General features: G+C 39.9%; 3 protein-coding genes across 3 annotated transcripts in view; all 3 read right to left on the reverse strand.

Annotated features, from left to right (window-relative positions):
- LOC125314483 (tRNA-specific adenosine deaminase TAD2-like) overlaps positions 1-18,804 on the reverse strand; it is a 636,221-nt gene that overhangs the window by 613,229 nt on the left and 4,188 nt on the right. The window lies entirely within an intron of this gene.
- LOC115729247 (disease resistance protein RUN1-like) overlaps positions 1-18,804 on the reverse strand; it is a 1,053,956-nt gene that overhangs the window by 501,072 nt on the left and 534,080 nt on the right. The window lies entirely within an intron of this gene.
- LOC115757311 overlaps positions 1-18,804 on the reverse strand; it is a 211,644-nt gene that overhangs the window by 184,009 nt on the left and 8,831 nt on the right. The window lies entirely within an intron of this gene.

Raw genomic sequence — 18,804 nt, forward strand, 5'->3', positions numbered from 1 at the left:
GTCAAGTTTTCGCATTTTCTTTTGTTTTTTTTTACTTCCATCATTGTTCATCATTGCTATGATCACAGCATCATTGGGGCTTAGCCACAGTTTCCTTAAAAAAAAAAAAACAGAAAAAACTTGGCTTACTCTTTCGAAGATTCAAGGAGAGGGGGCGGTGGCTTGTTAAACAAAAAGGCTCTAGTCATGAGTTTAGAGAGTTCACTATCTCACAGGAGTCTAAAGCTAAGTATTGCTGTTGGAATTGATTGCTCCAATAAAGGGTAAATCAATAATTGCCTTTGATGTATTACTTGACTGCAGTCAAGTGATTTATTTCCTATTCCTAAAGAGGGAATATTGCATATTATATATTCTCTCAATTGAATGTATGTCATTCGGAAGAGAGAAAAGAAAAAAGAAACACTCTGCAAAAATGCTCGGTGAAAAACTCTCTCGAAGAACAAGATTGTTGGATCCAATTTTCTCATATGGTCTCTCGGGTTCTTAATATGTGGCAATCGAGGTATGTTCGCTAATCGTGATATACTTCTTCGATCAGTAATTCAAGATGATTCTTGGGCATGTAATTCCATGTTTTGCTTTTTCCTCTACTTATAACATGGAATTGGTTGTCAATCTATTGCGGTTGTTGATCTAATGTGTTTTCTACATCTTAGATTTGGATTAGAGTTTATATGTTTAACCCGTCATTGGTATCAGAGCATTGTAGCTCTTATTTCTTCATTATGTATTGTTCTATAATCGCAATTAGCGTGAAAACTCATTTTTTCGAGTGTTTCGTTCTTTGGTCATCGTTTCTATTCCGTACAATGAAACTTGATTTTGAACACATCAAAGGAACAGGCTTCACGAGATGAGAATTTTGAGAGGTCAACAGCCACTGGAGAAGGCCAACGGCGCCACACGTATCCGTGAAGCTCACCGCCTATGGGACTAACGCGCCACATGAAGCACGCTCCACGTATGTTGCACATTCCGTGTGCGTGCTATTGAAGTCGTCGACAGGTCAGATTCTGACCCGATCCGCGACCCAATCGCGGATCCGACTAAAAATGCAAAATGGTATCTAAACTTTCTAAAAATTGCAATTTGGTCCCTAAACTTTCTAAAAATTGTAATTTGGTCTCTATATTTTCTAAAAATTACAAATTGATCTCTGAACTTTTTAAAAATTAATTTGATCCCTAAATTTTCTAAAAATTACAAGTTGGTCCTTGTATTTTCTTAAATTTGCAATTTAGTCCTTGAATTTTCTGAAAATTACAATTAGGTCCTTACTTTTTTTGAAAATTTCATTTTGACCCAATTATATACCCAATATCTTGTAAATTCTCATTGACATTGATAGTTGTATCATGGATTATGAGTAATTCTTTTTTGTTTCCATATTCGTTACAGAAACAATGGTACAACGATGGCACACTCCCATTGTTTTGAGAACAAGAGCTCAAAAGGCCAAAGTTGAGGAGTTACAAGGTGAAATGAGAGTTATAACATGGGAAGGATGCACCCCATTGGTTGACAATGATGTCAAATTTAACAAGAAATTAAAGGATGTTATATGGGCAGGTGGTTGTTGGAAAGAGAGAGTTTGAGAAGATTGTTGCCTTCAACAATAGTCTACCTAAAAGTGAAATGAACTTTCTTCATGCTCTTTGGGAGTGAAAAGCCCATTCGGACTACAATGGACTTCTTGAAGCTTATATAAGGGAGAACGTTAAGATTAAGACGTCGAGGACATCCATTCTTTCCATGAATACCACTCAACACATGAGTGCACCTTGGCGCAAGTCAAAAGGATTTCCTCGGGCCAAAGCCATTTGGAATATTTCAAACAGAATGTTTCAAGAGCCTTTTTACAAGACTTTGCCGGTTTGTAAGAAAAAGCTTAGCGATTAATGTACGTTTCTTTAAGAATATGCTGCCTAGTTTGGGATTATTTCTTTTTGAGGTTGTTTCTCCCACTTTGTTTTAATCGTAAGTACCTGAACTTGTTTATGGATCATTTGGTTGTCAGCAATAAATGGCAGCTTTTATTGATTATATTGCTTTGACGTCCTTGTTCACTTTTATCCATGTATGTTCGAATGGGGAGTTCAAAAAGTTTATGTAGCTTTTAAAGGAACTCGATTTGTATAAATAATTATGTCAATGATAATTTCAAATTAGGTTTTTTGGATGATGATTGGGAATGTGGTGAACTTTCGCATCTTAAGGCCTTTTGTGAAACTATTTGTTAACATAATTAGTTAGTATAAATCTTCATGCATAAATGTTAGGCATTAAAAGATTCGTGCAAATAGTGTCTAAAGAACTTTGTGTTGTTATAGAATGGCATTAGCAACAAAGAATATCATATTTGAGTTGAACAAAGGAGAGAAACTTAAACATGAAGATCCAATATATTCTAGAGGACTAGGAAGCACTAGAAACCCTAAACCAAGTAATGGATGAACCTGAAGAGGGTAACACCGCATAGCATCAACGAGATAAAGATGCTTTTACTACTAGGAAAAGAAAAAAGTTTCTTGCTCACATCACGTTGCTGAGCAGGGATAAAGCCAAACCACTATAAATCTACCTCTTTTTCATCAGCACTCTTGGCTTCATTATATGTTTATCAGCACCGTACAACACTCTAGATTATGTTAAACTGTTTACATTGCTAGTCAAGTTTAATTTTGGCATATTCTGTAGAAGTTATTCATAGTTTTGATCTATCTATCTACCTTGTTTACATACTATAATCACATTCCCTGACTTGCATCTAACACCATCTAGTGTGCAAATGGTTTGGTATTCCATGACAGTTTATTATTATCTTCACCCGACCTATTCGGTCCCCTCTAAGTTGTATTATTAGCTCCAACAATTAGTATCAGGTTCTCATTGCTGTTTTTTAAAATGTTTTATGTCTAAGCATATGGATCTTGTTATGGCTAACTTTATGAGAGGCCTCTTTACAAATTTTTGTCTAATGATGGAATAAGTACACCATGAGTGCCATAACTTCTGTACGGCGTTCATTTGAGTGTCATAACTTTCAAAACGTTCACTTAGGTGCCATAACTTTTAAAAATCGTTCACTTGAGTGCCACGTCGGAGAAAAATCGTCCACTTGAGTGCTACAGCAACTTTTTCGGAGTGCCACGTCAGCTTTCCGGCTTGCCACGTCATTTTTCTAGCTAGCCACATCAGCTTTTCGATGTGTCACGTCACCTTTCCGGCTGCCACGTCGGCTTTTTCGGCATCTACGTCAACATGGCACTCAAGTGAACGATTTTTGAAAGTTATGCCTGTCACGACCCGAACCCTGCGAGCTCATCGACATCCCACCTGGCCACACTTATGTACGGTTCTCCAGGATCCAAAGGCCAACAAATTCATGCGGAAGCAAAAACAAATCCCCGTACAGAAACAATTAACATCACGATGACTTGGGACGGTAAAAACAAACTTATATACATATCCACACGTTCTATACAATTTTCCAAATCTACAACTTCGGAGGCCACTGTACAAGCCTATGACCACTAAAACAAAAAGATTACGTGGTCGAAGCCTACTATACATCCCAAATAAAACAGCCAGCAAAAGTCAAAAGGCCAACTACCCTAGGCCTCGTTCTCGCTATCCGGTACTATATCTTCTCTCGCCTCCAGCTCATCCTCGTCAAGCTCGGGTGGCCGTTCCGCATCCAATGGCTCTACAACCTCCCATCTTCTCCCGGTACCATGACATTAGGGAATACCGAATCTCCGGGCGTAACACTCATGGCCGAGGCGGGTGGTCCGAAAAACAACGAACCCACGACGGGGTGAGATAAAATCTCAGTAAGCTAGCCCCTAATCCTATATTAGGGCTCTAGTGCCTCCGGACACATTTTTCGGTGAACAATTTCCAATAATTCTTCTTTCTTCCCAAAAATTCCACAATTTAATTCCAGAAAATTCCGTTCTTTTTCCGAAAATTCTCACACCTTCTCCAATATTCTACGTTACTCCCGTTTCGGCGTTCCACGCCTCGGTTTAACAATAAAATATTCTACGTGCTCCCAGGGCCCGTTTTTAGCACACCAGGCCATAATATAAATGTCCACCTTACACCAAAAATTTCCACATTACCCCGAAAATATTCCACGGCACTCCGAAAATATTCCACGTTACTCCGGAAGTATTTCACATTGCTCCAGAATATTCCACGTTACTCCGGAAATATTCCACGTTACACCGGAATATTCCACGTTACTCCGGAAATATTCCACGTTACTCCATCGCCATCCAATAAGTTCATAACATTGAGCCTCGGACCTTTATGGAACACGGCTCTATATATATACCAGGGTCTCGGACACATAGGAATACGACCCACGGATCTCGGTCTCGGACACATAGGAACACGACCGGATCAAGTCTCGGACAATTAGTCGAACACGACTCACTTTGGTCTCGGACGACTTAATTGAACACGACTTTCTTACTTTCTCGGTCTCGGACAATCGGACGAATACGGCTCACTTTGGCCTCGAACGACTTGATTGAATACGACCCTCACATTTTCTCGATTTCAGACAATCGGACGAATACGGCTCACTTTGGCCTCGGACGACTTGATTGAATACGACCCTCACATTTTCTCGGTCTCGGACAATCGGACGAATACGGCTCACTTTGGCCTCAGACGACTTGATTGAATACGACCTTATCATTTTCTTAGAATAGTTCGGGACCACGTGATTCACTCACGTTAGAGAATTAATAATTCGGGATCACCCGATTAATCCACACTAAACCAAATATTAATTCATACTACCCGATCAATTAACACTACCATAGTATCCAATCCACGTCATGCGACCATATTACGCTAACGTAGCAATTTATAAATCACGTACCATTAAAATTATACTAACGTGGAAATTTATCACGGCCGAACAATAATAATTTTCTAACATATAAAATAATTCTACTATAGTACTAAACTATAGTACTAATGCCACATTTATTTAGTACCATGGCATAACAACTTTATATCACATAAAAGTAACCCTAGTTAATATATTAACTAACCATGGTTCAAAAATTAACTAGAGTCAAATACTAACCTAACCTTGGTTAAACAATAGCATAAAGTAACTCTAGTTAGGGCATAAAGTAACCATAGTTAAACTTTGACCACTATTATCTTCTTGACTTTACTATTCATGCAAGAACAAGCTTTCTCTCTCCTCCAAATATTCATTCTCGGCCAAGGCATAAAAATGGCCAAAAACAACCAATTTTTCACTCAAATCTACCAAATCTCAAGTCCATTAGCATCCTAGATACCTAATATAAGGTTAGGAACCAACTTACCACTATTTTAGCAAGTTTTCCGGCGAGAAACCAAGAAAAATTTTGACCCTAATCCGGCGGCTCCGGCAACTCCTCTTGACCGGCTTTAACCCACGGAAATCCGGCAACTCCGAGTAACTCACGGCGGTAGTCGAGCTCCGGCGGTTCAAGGCGACACCGGCGGTTGTTTGAAGAATTTTCGATGAGGGAGAGAATGAGCAAGGGTGAGTTCGGCCAAGAGAGGGAGTGAGCTAGAGAGAGAAAGGGTTCTTGAAAAATGAAGAAGAAGAAAGCCAAAATAATTAATATAGGTTAAAATAATTATTGGGTGGGATATTTTGGTGTCTTGAAAGTCAAGAGGGACAAATTGGTGATTTTCTCCACCAAAAATAGTCAAAATTCGGCCAAGGAGTAAAATGACCAAAATACCCTTCGTTCCAAGTTAAAAATGGGGTATTTTTCGAGGGTAAATGGGTCCTTTCCCATATCCAGTCCAAATCTATTTTTCCTGAACCTCTTTGGGGCGAACCGCGAAGGAATTGCACCTAGGATAAGGAAACGTCCAAAATTTTTATTTTTTTGAAACCCCTGAAGGTCCGACTCGCCGGATTACAGGATGTCACAATTCTTCCCTCCTTACAAAAATTTCGTCCTCGAAATTTGCAATTCTCCAATCATCTCGTTTTAGGGGGTACTGATGCCTCATCGCTACCATGCTTTCCAAAGTAGTCATTGTCATCATTTGACACTTCGATAACGTCCTCAACAGCAATGGTTTTCATCCTTTGAACTCGTTTTCTTTGGTCCTCCACTATGTTCACCTTCCTCTTCCCTTTTGACATTCGCAAAATCTGTTGGTAGCATGCCCTTGAGTATTCAAATCTCCTCTTCAATTGTCTATTGGTCCAAGAATAACATGCATACCTCACTACAATCCAGCTTTTCTAATTCCGGACTGAAGGTCTTTCCAAAGCATTGCATAAGACTCATGGCCTTTATCAACTTGCCCTCTATTAGTCAAATCGAGTCGTAACCTTCTCGACTCCTTAAGCAAGTTCAAGATTACTTTCATAGTAATCTGTTCTTAATTCCATTTGAAAACCTTCAACGATCATAGTAATCTTTCGATTTTCAAGGTCATGCCTCTTCTTAGCCGGCATGTCTCATCCTTGACCACATGTAAGATCGATCCAACATTCAGTCCATTTCATTGGACACCGTAATTCTCCCCTCAAATTTCGATGAGGTCATATCTTTAGATTCCTCTCCACTATTGAACTCGTACACTCGTCTATTGAGCTTCAAGGTTTCTATCCTCAACTTCGAGGTTTCTTTTCCAAGTACTCGAAGTCCTGGATTTCCTCCTTATTCTATTCGTTTCCACGACCTTAGAAGTCCGAGTCCATTCATCGCCACATCTCAATTCCTTTCGACCTTCGGGCTTGATGCTTCAAGTAGCCATCAAACTAGCAAATTGGAAAACTTCCAATTTAGAAGTTTAATCTCTTATTTCTCGGGGAAGATCTGTCCCTCTATCACCAATTACACATTGCTCAATTCTCAATTATAAGCATCCGCTAATTAATCCGTCCCTCCTTAGCGATATGGGCATCGCGATAATAATACTTGGGTAATCTCTTTGTTCCACGTGACTTTCCTTCAATTCCCGTTTACGCGAATGGTGCTCTCAACCTCCTATAGTTCACATAACGTTGAGGTTTTTCTTTATACAAGCAACGCTCTCATATCCATAAGTAATTTCATACATTAGCGTTGCCTCTCGTTCAATTCCTCTCGGGAAACTACTACCTTATTTTCTTGTGGTAGATATAGATTCAAAATCTTTTCCAACCAAACCATGTTTCCCAAACTTTGTCCGGAGGACATTAGCAAACGAACTCCAGTCATACACTCGAGCATTCCAACTCGTAAGGTCTTATTGTCACGACCTATTCGCACAACCATCTTGAGATTGCCTTGTTACGCCTCAATTTCTCCCTTCCACATCACATCATTATGATTCTCTTGATCCCTTTGATTCAAACAATAATGCCATTAACAGCTTAGTCATCAACTTGACTCAAGTCCTCAAAGACTCTTTTCACGTTCATTCACACGTTACATCTCGTCCTTAGCCCATTTCATCAATGGGACAGCTCCCATGGGGAATCCTTCCACAATCTGTCTATAACAATCCATCAATCCCGGGGAAACTTTAAGTTTCGGCAACTCAAATCGACCCTAGTCGATTCATCACTCATTCCAATCCTCAAAGGCTCCACAGGGATTTCATTTCCCACAAATTTCATAACCGAGGAATCTTGCCACATCGGGTCTACAATTTGTTCTCTTCTCATTTAGCATACAACGAGCATCTCCTTAGAGTCCATAAGATACTCTTAAAAGCTGTCCATGTTTCTTATGACTCCTTAAATGAGTCCCTTCATCGTCTCTCAAGACGGTAACAACCAATCCAATTATTCCTTGGATACTCAAGTTGACTATCATCGAGTTTCTTATCACTAGACGTAGAACATTCAAACTGCTCTTCATACATCTTACTTAAGAGCTCAAACCTTGGCCCTCTGTTGTCAAGGGTCTCCACTTGGACCATACAACATTTTGTTCATTTTCGTCCTTCTTTCCTTAGGAAGCATTATTGCCTTGCCCTCTTGGTTTCACAACCAACTAATGCAACCCTATCTTGATTTCATTCATTCAACTGGACATCGACATGTCCTAAGATTCAATGCCATCTACAAGACAGTTTCTCGAACTTCACTTTTAGGAATCATCCAAGTTTTGTGTCCTCTTTCTCGGTTCTGGCACTCAATCTTAATATTAAGACAGTTAGTATTTTCTCTTCCTTCCACACTAGGGCTCTTTCCCCATGAAGGAAACTATACACTTCAGTGGCATTCTCTTACTTTGAATCCCCCTCGTCTTTCCCATTCCACAAGACGTCAATCTTGGAGTCTATGTCAACTACAGAGTTTGTACTTCAGGATTTAGATGCCACCATACTCGATATTCTTCTTCCGGAGACTCAATCACCTCAAGTGACAAGGTTTCAAGGAATCGAGGTTCCTCCTTAATCACCATAAATCCACACTTGAACATGCAACTTGACTTCCTCAAGTCACTTTGTAATTACACTCTAGACGCTCTTTTCGCTTGCTCAACCAATCAATAAAATTACAAATAACCGGGACTATCAAGTCCATTCACTTTCCTTTCCCTCCACGACCATCTCATGGTCCAATCACCCCTTTAAGAACGACACCCTACTCTTTAGGGTAATAACACACAATGTCACTTCCAGTGGTCCCGATTCATCCTTAATTAATCATATTTTATTCAACAAGATCAAACAATTGACATAACTTCTTCCTTAATTTTCCTCACGACGGAAGAAACAAAACATCAATCTCTCATTACGAGTCTTACGCCAAGGCAATAGCCGTTTCTCGTGAGCACGCTCCATGTTCCATAATGAACATTTATTTGCTCGAAATCCATGAGCAAGGGTTCTCTTATTCATATGTCTTTCAATCATCCGCTCCCTTCATTAAAATCTATTACAATTCCTCGGACTCGGGAATAACAACTAGCCATAAGGCTCCCGAATTCAAATCTACTCGGGGACTTCGGGTTTTATTCAAAGGATCCTTGACCACATTTAACATATGCTTAAACGACTTTGAGAACTCTGTCTCACATTGGTCGATTGTCCTCGGATCCTTGCAAGATTATTAGGATCCCCACAACCTTTGCTCTCAAGCAATCCCGGGAAGGTACTTCCATTAAACAACTCAAGAAAGGCGATCTAGACAGTACGATGCCCGCAAGGAAAACTCTTCATTTGGTGACATTTCACCAATCATCAATAGCCTCTTAAGGCTAATCACCGCCGGGGTCACTTTCTTTCTTTAGTGCACCCAAAACTTCTAAGGTTTTCTCACGAAACCCTCAATCCAGAGGGAGGCAATTTCAATTCACTCTCTCTCCATCAAACTTAATCAATCTCACTCTTATGCATCCTTCCGCAGCTTTCTTTCAAACAATTTTCTTTTCCATTCTCTATCGTCTTTCCCATGAGCTCACTTTGCTAACAACACAATCAACAGTAGCAGTCTTATCCGCTTTGGGCAACAACGGCAGCTCCTTCTTGAGTCGCCTACCCATCGAATTTCAAATTCCTCTCAAGGTTCTCTTGACCCCTTCAACTCTAGGGTCTCGCACAACTTACAAGCTCGAGCCATACGCTCTTCCAGCGCTCATACTCTCGTGGTTCATCTTTGCTCACTTATCATGATTCCTTTCAGTTCTTGAATCTTCTCATATTTTTCATACTCGAGCAAAATGCTCATCTAGTGACCATACTACGGTCGTTCGACCTCATTAGGTTCTTATGGCACTTGAACCACTACAATTCCCTCTAGGAATTAAAGACTTAAGTCATCTACTCGAGTCTAGCAATTCCAGGATGCTCCTCTCATTATCTGTCACCAACAATCAACCACCCAGTGGTTCTTAGGTAACTCTCGCCATCGGCCAATTATCCAAGGGTTCCAAGTCACCCTTAACCAGTGACTATCTATCAAGTCGGCCTCAACGAGGCAATTTCTCAATTAACCACCAATTACTAGGCGTGCCTCAACTAGGCCAACATCAAGCGATCATTCAAGACATTACTTCAATGAGTCGGTCGCTCATACTTTAACTATAAAGGCACATGTTCCTCTAATACGAACACAATAGACTGTCACACTTTCGGAAGATACCAGTTCAACGGGGTATGAACCTCACACGCCGTCTAATCTCTCAGTTAGACCTTTACCATAACAATCACATGATGCCAACTACATAACGGCATCCACTGCCCAGCACAAAGCCTTTAATCATGCCAATCCCAAGCGCCATCACAAATGCCAAGCAAATTTTGAAATTTCACCTTGAGGATCAACTTAGTGCAATACGTCTCTTAATCAAGATCGGACTTAACCTGATACCTAGACTTTCCCTTTCAATTTATGGCCCGGGTCATTCTTGCCTCCTTGATATCTTAGAAGCCCGTCGGGAGCCGCTCCTTGTCCGGACCTCTCTGTCCCGGCGATCACTCCCCGCCCTCATCGGACCCGGTCGTTGCGGGTTGTCCCAAGTCATACATCTACGGAGGAAGTCCCGTTCCATATGTCCCATACCATGCTTCATTACGGTTTATAGGTATCCCGTCAACTTGTCCCATACCAAGCGATAGTTTATTAGGTCCGATAGTGATAAGCTCGTGCATGCACATCTCTCGACTTTCATTTTAATGCCACAAATACAAGCACCACCTGATTATCCTCATTACTCGATGTACCATAGTAGTTTCCAGATCAATTCTTATCTACGGAAGATCTCTAATTCCACCAATGATCGCCACATCTCATAGATCCATTGCTTACGTTCTAGCATATTCTTCAAGTTGAGTTACTGACAAACCATAATCATAGTCATATAATCCAACTGACTCTTTATTCAAAAGCAATCATCTATTAACCTCAACCACATGTACAACCTCAAAATCCATACTTAGGACTCTTCAATTTCCTGCTTGCTCGCTTATAAACCTCAATAATATCATCACCCAAGTTTACCAATAAAATAAAACGATACTAGAACCATTCGAATACAATACAAGTTCAAGCCTATAATCCTCAAGATTGGGAAATCAATGTCTTATCCTAAGGGTCCCAATATCTAATCGTCCTCAAGTCATCACTCCTTATTACTCCAAGTCTCAATCTCATTTGATCGAGCAGACCTTGCTCTGATACCACTCCAAATGGGGATGTCACGACCCGAACCCCGCGAGCTCATCGACATCCCACCTGGCCACACTTATGTACGGTTCTCCAGGATCCAAAGGCCAACAAATTCATGCGGAAGCAAAAACAAATCCCCGTACAGAAACAATTAACATCACGATGACTTGGGACGGTAAAAACAAACTTATATACATATCCACACGTTCTATACAATTTTCCAAATCTACGGCTTCGGAGGCCTTTGTACAAGCCTATGACCACTAAAACAAAAAGATTACGTGGTCGAAGCCTACTATACATCCCAAATAAAACAGCCAAGCAAAAGTCAAAAGGCCAACTACCCTAGGCCTCGTTCTCGCTATCCGGTACTATATCTTCTCTCGCCTCCAGCTCATCCTCGTCAAGCTCGGGTGGCTGTTCCGCATCCAATGGCTCTACAACCTCCCATCTTCTCCCGGTACCATGACATTAGGGAATACCGAATCTCCTGGGCGTAACACTCATGGCCGAGGCGGGTGGTCCGAAAAACAACGAACCCACGACGGGGTGAGATAAAATCTCGATAAGCTAGCCCCTAATCCTATATTAGGGCTCTAGTGCCTCCAGACACATTTTTCGGTGAACAATTTCCAATAATTCTTCTTTCTTCCCAAAAATTCCACAATTTAATTCCAGAAAATTCCGTTCTTTTTCCGAAAATTCTCACACCTTCTCCAATATTCTACGTTACTCCCGTTTCGGCGTTCCACGCCTCGGTTTAACAATAAAATATTCTACGTGCTCCCGGGGCCCGTTTTTAGCACACCAGGCCATAATATAAATGTCCACCTTACACCAAAATTTCCACATTACCCCGAAAATATTCCACGGCACTCCGAAAATATTCCACGTTACTCCGGAAGTATTTCACATTGCTCCAGAATATTCCACGTTACTCCGGAAATATTCCACGTTACACCGGAATATTCCACGTTACTCCGTAAATATTCCACGTTACTCCATCGCCATCCAATAAGTTCATAACATTGAGCCTCGGACCTTTATGGAACACGGCTCTATATATATACCAGGGTCTCGGACACATAGGAATACGACCCACGGATCTCGGTCTCGGACACATAGGAACACGACCGGATCAAGTCTCGGACAATTAGTCGAACACGACTCACTTTGGTCTCGGACGACTTAATTGAACACGACTTTCTTACTTTCTCGGTCTCGGACAATCGACGAATACGGCTCACTTTGGCCTCGAGACGACTTGATTGAATACGACCCTCACATTTTCTCGATTTCGAGACAATCGACGAATACGGCTCACTTTGGCCTCGGATCGACTTGATTGAATACGACCCTCACATTTTCTCGGTCTCGGACAATCAGACGAATACGGCTCACTTTGGCCTCGAACGACTTGATTGAATACGACCTTATCATTTTCTTAGAATAGTTCGGGACCACGTGATTCACTCACGTTAGAGAATTAATAATTCGGGATCACCCGATTAATCCACACTAAACCAAATATTAATTCATACTACCCGATCAATTAACACTACCATAGTATCCAATCCACGTCATGCGACCATATTACGCTAACGTAGCAATTTATAAATCACGTACCATTAAAATTATACTAACGTGGAAATTTATCACGGCCGAACAATAATAATTTTCTAACATATAAAATAATTCTACTATAGTACTAAACTATAGTACTAATGCCACATTTATTTAGTACCATGGCATAACAACTTTATATCACATAAAAGTAACCCTAGTTAATATATTAACTAACCATGGTTCAAAAATTAACTAGAGTCAAATACTAACCTAACCTTGGTTAAACAATAGCATAAAGTAACTCTAGTTAGGGCATAAAGTAACCATAGTTAAACTTTGACCACTATTATCTTCTTGACTTTACTATTCATGCAAGAACAAGCTTTCTCTCTCCTCCAAATATTCATTCTCGGCCAAGGCATAAAAATGGCCAAAAACAACCAATTTTTCACTCAAATCTACCAAATCTCAAGTCCATTAGCATCCTAGATACCTAATATAAGGTTAGGAACCAACTTACCACTATTTTAGCAAGTTTTCCGGCGAGAAACCAAGAAAAATTTTGACCCTAATCCGGCGGCTCCGGCAACTCCTCTTGACCGGCTTTAACCCACGGAAATCCGGCAACTCCGAGTAACTCACGGCGGTAGTCGAGCTCCGGCGGTTCAAGGCGACACCGGCGGTTGTTTGAAGAATTTTCGATGAGGGAGAGAATGAGCAAGGGTGAGTTCGGCCAAGAGAGGGAGTGAGCTAGAGAGAGAAAGGGTTCTTGAAAAATGAAGAAGAAGAAAGCCAAAATAATTAATATAGGTTAAAATAATTATTGGGTGGGATATTTTGGTGTCTTGAAAGTCAAGAGGGACAAATTGGTGATTTTCTCCACCAAAAATAGTCAAAATTCGGCCAAGGAGTAAAATGACCAAAATACCCTTCGTTCCAAGTTAAAAATGGGGTATTTTTCGAGGGTAAATGGGTCCTTTCCCATATCCAGTCCAAATCTATTTTTCCCGAACCTCTTTGGGGCGAACCGCGAAGGAATTGCACCTAGGATAAGGAAACGTCCAAAATTTTTATTTTTTTGAAACCCCCGAAGGTCCGACTGCTCGGATCACGGGATGTCGCAATGCCACTTCAATGAACGTTTTGAAAGTTATGACACTCAAGTGAACGCCGTACAAAAGTTATGGCACTTATAGTGTACTTTTCCCTCTTATGATGATCCATTCTTTAAACTCAAGACTTTTGGATTACTTTGTTGCTTTTAAAGACCTTTTTTTCTTGAATCGATGTCTACAAGATATGTATTTTGAAAGTATTAAAGACCCTCTTTCAAAATTTCACGAGCTCTCCATCTTGGCTTTGAAAGATTTTTCTGATTACTTCGATTTATGTTATTGGGACATAAGATTATCCCAATCCAAGTGAGTAGTGTCACTTTATAATAATCCTGCATATGCGGATTCTTCTTAACAAATGAATTTGCTCATTCTCGGATTCTTAAGATCATCTTGTTTGTCTGTCACCCCACACGATCGCACTACATGTGTTAACATCACGTGTCAATCTGATGGTATCTGCGCTTAAAATGGTCGGTTTGGTGACTCTCAATCTACACTATTGTAGTGTGTATTAGATTGGACAAGTGATGTAGCAGGTCTAGTGATAGTGAGATACGCACTACAAAAGACCATTGATGGCATAGAATATAGCCATTGCACGTTTGGATTCCATAGCAGAAAAATCGAAAAAACAATCAAAATTCTAGCACGTCAATATGCTCATCCACGACAGTCAGCGCACCTACTTTGAATTAATCAAGGGTGCATCAAGATAGATGATGGAAATGAGCAAGCAAATGGTTGGAAAGAAAATGTTTTGAGCAAATCGAATTGGAGATCAACTGATCTCAGCAATGAACGGACCATAAATAGACATTAGCAGTGCCGATTATCATGAAAGGTGGATATCGCATCCGTAGATTATCTACGGAAGATCACCAAATTTGATGCTATTCAAATCCCGACGCTATCAACGCATGATTTCAAGTAAGGATTGTTAAAAATCAGATTCAAAGGTATGGGACCTACTAAACTTCTACTTTGGGGAAGAGAATCAAATTCATGAACATCCTCTAACGTCCTTTGCAAATATTTAGAAGGATTTGTTATGATTTTCGATAATACTTGTTGAGTTTGTTGAGAATTATATATGGTTCACATTGATAAGGCATTACACATATTTATGATGCTTGTATACAATAGAAGCATCAACATCTCATTTTGCAAATGATGCCTGTACTACATGATATATTTTCAATGCATCTAAGACTCTTTTTGCTTAAGCAAAATCCCCTTGATTTTAAAACTAAGTCATTGCATGCTTTCAAGTTGGATGCAAATGTTATATTGCAAAGAACACTGAAGATGGTGTTGGTAAGTTTGGATCAAGAGCTCATGAAGGTATATTTCTTGATTATTCTACTTCTAGCAGAGCATATCATGTATTTAATCAAGTTTCCCAAGAAATGGAAGAATCAATAAGTCTTAGGTTTGAAGGTAAGTTGAAAGGAGCAATGCAGATGATAATGAAGAAGTTGTACAGTTGTAAACACCACTAATGATATCAATTAATATTTGTCGACCTAAAGCACAAAGTTTGACTTTGCACCATTACCAAAGGATAAGATGTGTTGGCAAAGGAGTCAAGGCCAGATTATCATCCAAAGAGTTCATCAAATCATTGGTACTGACATTCAAGATCAACTCCTGACTCCTCTCCTAACTAACAGACGTTGCTGCTTCCGAGGAGAAAATTCTACAGCACCCTCATTCCTCTAGAGTGGAAATTAGTCAGTTGGGCTTTGTGGATGACTTCATGGTATTCTTCAACGGCAGCTATCGTCGTCTGAAATCTTCTATGTACTCCATATATTCCAAAGTTTCTCTAAATTGACACTAAATCCTGAATAAAATTCAATTGTGTTTTTGTTGGATATTAAGGATGGATACTGTGCTGAGTTGCTTAAATTGAGTGGTTTTAAATGTGGAAAATTGTCTTTCAAGGTTTAGGATCTTTCTCTTATCCCTGGTAGACCATGACAAAGGAATGTAGGTCCTAAATCAAGCAGATTACAACTGGAATGACTACACTGACTGTACACCTCAGTTAGGCAGTTAGACCCCAACTGATCGAGTTTGATGTTATTTACAGACTGATAAACTGTTATTTCCAAATTTTTACTATGCCAAAGAAGTTGATATGAAATCTCAGCGGTCAAAGAATACTCATGGGGCCAAGGTTGCTTGGAAGAGGTTTGTTTGCTTAGGATTTGGAGTCACGTTTCTTGGAACATGACTTGTAAACTCAACAGGATGTGGTAATAGCACGGCACGGCACAGCCCAGCATGCTTGGGCCTCTGGCTGGGCACTGGTCTGTTAGATTGCGAACCGTTGGGGGTCACACATAACATAGACCAGAATCGGGAAGCTCAGACACATCAATAGCACCTCGAATTACCACAAAATTCGAAAGCTAATGAAAGACAAAAATTAAGCTAGATTACAGAATAGGTTGATCACAAAAATTAGCAGAAAAAAAGTGATGCCTACACAGGGTGGGGTTATGCCTTGCGATAACAGCTGCAGCCCTCCGTAAACACGTGAAGACCAGGGGAAAAACTGATCCGGGCATGCATCACGCTTCCTTTCTCTGGTCCCTTAATGAAATTCTGTAATTGGAAACGCAGTAAGTGGCACGTGCATTGTCAATCAGAGTGCACTAAATCATTTGAAGAATGGAATTCTAGATAACTACATCCACATAACATTATTAAGAAAAAAAAAAAGGAGAAGAATGCCAATCATTGTCGATATCATTCATGGGGATCTCTCTACTTAAAAGGGCTGGCCGAACACACTATGATTATGCAACTTTTTAAGATGTTGACACAAAAAATAATTACCCATAACTGTTTTTGAGATCATACACAAACAGCAGTCTTACTATAATACAGGAAGGTCACACCATACAGCCCCCTTGTATTATCCACCGGTAACCAATAATCACTTCCATCTCTGCACGATTGTTCATGATGTTCAGAAAAGCAAGGAATTAGAAGTCCAAAGGTCTTACCTAGTTGTGCAAAGGCATGAGAAGATCCAACAGGAAGAATCAATGCACGTAAATCTACTTTTAAGCCTGAGTGACCCGTGACCTGTGAGGCTTTGGAGCTGCAAATTAAGTATTAGCATTCAGCATACAAATATATGAACAAATCATAGATTCCAAGATGTCATAAATACAAAATGAATGGAAAAGGAGAAGAGAAATGATATTTCATCTAACAATGCTCAACAAAACAAAGAAAAAGCATGAACCTGCTCGATTTTATCATTGCAAAGAAAAATCATTTAAGGCCATCTTTTCTGTATGAAATGAGTTTCTAAAGCGTACTAATCATCTCAAAGTCACGAAAAGGTTATGGTCCGATCAGTATCTTGAAATATTTGCAACTGAAAGCACATCTTGGACCAAGAAACATAGATGCTTAGTAATTCATGATAGGGACCAAGGAAGAAGATATTTCTCTCTAACGAGTCTAACCAATCGATTATCAACTATTAAGATACTGCGCTGCGCTGTCTTTTTCCTTAACCAAGGACATGACATCCCATTTTCCAAATGGCAATCTGGCTAGGCATACCAAGTCTAGAGGGAAGCTACACATGATAAGCGGGGCATCTGACAATTAGCCAAATTTAAAAAAATAAAAATAAAAATAAAATAAAAGACTGGACATTTGAAGCTTTACCTTTTGTTTACTGGGCCAATTCTACACCTATTCATAGCAACCCATTATAAGGCTGAACACCACTCCACTCAAGCAACTATACTTAGTGTCAGTCTGGATAAGTGTATGCACCATCTCAAGATGAACACTCTTGAGCACCTTATGCTTGATGGAGAAAACTTCTGAATGGGTTCTTATTCAACCAATGACCCACTAGTTCTATGCTTGTAATTTCACTAACCCTTAGTCATTACAAAACATCGCTTGGGCCAGCATTATTTACCTGGGACGTGCAGATAATTCTCCAGATCAAGGATACAACAACATATCTTCACTGCAGTAAACAATTTACACATGGATCTACATATGGAAGGAAGGAAAAAAAAGAGGAGAGGAGGGGGGGAGGAGAGAGAGAGAGAGAGAGAGAAGAGAGAGTTGTTCAGCAAGATATGCAATCACCCAAAGCCCCAGCTATAGTTCTTTCTCTAGCCGGTTTTGAGCATTGCTTGAAAAGTAGAAATAAAAAGAGGCTTACTCAATTCTTCTCAATCAATATGGAAGGGGATCAGTGCTAGGAAGACCGTCGTATTAGGCTTTAAAAGATAAACTATTTGGGAAGGATCCTTCAGGGAAATATTGCCAGCAGGCACAATGCTCAACTTCATTGATTGATAAAGAAAACTCTGGTTCCTTGCTCTACTGTCAGCGTATGAATTCTCGAAAAGAAAAGTGGGGGAGGGATTAGTCACAAAAGCCTCTTAAAATGTATATTTACCTATGGATCCATTGAAAGGAACAGGTGCAAACTGCGGTATAATAACATCTTTTGAACAGACAGTTTAACTAGTTGAAATGGTTGATATTTACCTATGGGTCCATTAAAAAGAACAGGTGCAAACTGCGGTATAATAACAATCTTTCGACCAGACAGTTCAACTGGTTGAAATGGTTGATCGCTATTCATACCATTAGGGTTTCCTCGTTCATAAAAATCTCACAGAAGAGAAATGGCTTCTGATGCCATTATGCCTCCACAGCATTTGAAACCCTTTGATCCAGAATTCCCACTGCAAGAGTAACAAGAAAAATGTTGTTGACACTAATAAATCAGGCAGATGCATCACAGAATGCTTTTGACTCATAATCAGATTATTAATCACAGGATAACTGCAAATTTCAAACTCTAAAAGTATAGATTTCACAGTTTTTCTTTCCCCTTAACTTTCCATTTAGATGCATCCTTTGTACATCTCTTGCTTCATCCCCCAATACTTGAGCTTGTTCTTTCAAAACTAACACTTT

The sequence above is a fragment of the Rhodamnia argentea genome, chromosome 3 (genome assembly GCF_020921035.1).
Source record: "Rhodamnia argentea isolate NSW1041297 chromosome 3, ASM2092103v1, whole genome shotgun sequence".
NCBI classification, from domain to species: domain Eukaryota; kingdom Viridiplantae; phylum Streptophyta; class Magnoliopsida; order Myrtales; family Myrtaceae; genus Rhodamnia; species Rhodamnia argentea.